Below are 2,050 nucleotides of genomic sequence, written 5' to 3' on the forward strand. Positions count from 1 at the left end.
CTCTCTTAACATAAACTACCTCACAGCGTGAGTGTGAGGGAATTGTCTGGATTTTTGCAAGTGTATTAGTGCTGTTTCAATTTTTCCCCTCAGTAGTAATGGAGAACCCTACAATACTGTTTCTTGTGGCTGGCTGTAGAAGACAATGCTTTGTGAATATATGGGACGCTTCTCAGATCCATCAGTGATTAACAGAATCCTTTAAATTGGAATGTGCTGATCCATTCAACTAGAGGATGCACATATTATGAATCTGGGGAAGTTCCTTCTGCCAGAAAGACGCATGGGATCCAGCACTTTGATTGCAAGGGACCCCCTGGTTGGTTGAACCATATTTATATAGCTACCACCTGTATGTTACAGCATTTTTGGTGAAAATCACAATAATCCTTTTTTAAAAAATACTGGGTTGAATCCAAAGACTCCTTTCTGATAAGCTAGATCTTGTGATTGTCTCTGATGGAGAGAAGTCATTCTGTTTCAAAGGAAGTCTTTCTCTGATGAAAGGAAACTTGGCGAAAGAAAATTCACAAGATCCAACTCTCTACTACTTTCCCCTACTTTCCTTGCCCCCTTTTCTTCCATATTTTCCTTTCCCTTCTTCTTAATTTCCCTCCCTTTTCCTCTCTCCCTCCTTTTTAATTTTTTGGTTGCCCCCTATTTAAATTCCTATTAAGAAATAAAAGTTACAATAGAAGATGGGACCCATGGACAGGCTGAACTGATGGCCTGTGGGCGTCTATGCTGATATATTTTACATTAAAATATTTTCTAGTGTAATTTTAAAGTATTTATCTTGCTTTATCTATTGTTTTATTGGATGGTGAAAACCACCCTGAGCCTCTCAAGGAAGGGCGGTAAATAATTCTAATACTAAATACAATAAAAATAAATGAATGAATGTGCTGAACTTAATGTGGTCAGCCTTGTTTTCTAAAATATGCCAGGTTGAGGAAGTGTGTTCTATTCTCTTCAGACACCACAGGCTGAAAACAGTGGCAAGTCCTTTGCTGGCTTCTGAGGACACTGTCATTCAGGATCATGCTGAGGATCAACTTAGGTATACAGAGAAATATAATCAAAATATAGAATATCCTTTAGAATCTAATATTTCATGGTCTTGTAGGCAATTTAGGAATATGTGATGAGGCACCACATGCAGGCATCTTTCCCCTCCCAGGCCAACTCAAGCCAGTAAAAGAAGAATGGTGAGAACAGCAGCTCTCTGACCCTTTGATTAACTGTTTGTTAATTTTCTTTAAGATTGGCATTTGTTGTTCAGAATTAAAAGGGGATTGTTTTTAATTTTGTGGCCACATGACAAGCCCTATTCTCCACACACCATCCCATGGCAACACAGCACTGGATGCTACCACATTATAATGGAGGACTGAATTCCAGCTATGGAATGGATTCAGTAATACTAGCCAATGAAGCAAGTGAGGAGAAACAGGACTGAACCAGCAGATTATTGACAGACAGTGTTGTATATTAGGTAGAACATCGGATTAGGATACAGGAGACCTCTCAGGCACGAAATTCACCAGGTGATCCTGAGTCTGCAACAGAAGACTGTCGTGAGGACAAAATGGTGGGAGGAAATGAATTTTCTGCCCCGTGTGTCTTGGAGGAAGGGTAGGATCAACTTATATGGGAATCTGAGAGAGAACCATTTAGTATACCTAAGAATGGCAGAGGTGTTTGGGGGACAAGGGGAATCCACATTTTATATTTGTCCAGCATGACCAATTCTAAAGAACTTTTTTGGTGTTCTGATCTAGAGGACTCAGGAAGGTAAATCACCTAAACTGGTTCTGCATTTGCCTGTTTATTGTTTCCATGGTGACTACTCTTTAGTATTCAGAACTGTAGTATAAATGTTCTACTTGCATTTTTGGCATGGGGGGGTGGGCAGGGGAGAAAAAATATATGCACTGCAGCAAATTGAACAAATCATTGGTATGCGGAACTGAACAACGAAGAGGGGAAAATCACTCAAAGGCATTTGGACGATATGATTAGAGTGCTTGCCGATATTCTTCCCTCTTTT

The sequence above is a fragment of the Sphaerodactylus townsendi genome, linkage group LG02, assembly GCF_021028975.2.
Source record: "Sphaerodactylus townsendi isolate TG3544 linkage group LG02, MPM_Stown_v2.3, whole genome shotgun sequence".
Taxonomy (NCBI): domain Eukaryota; kingdom Metazoa; phylum Chordata; class Lepidosauria; order Squamata; family Sphaerodactylidae; genus Sphaerodactylus; species Sphaerodactylus townsendi.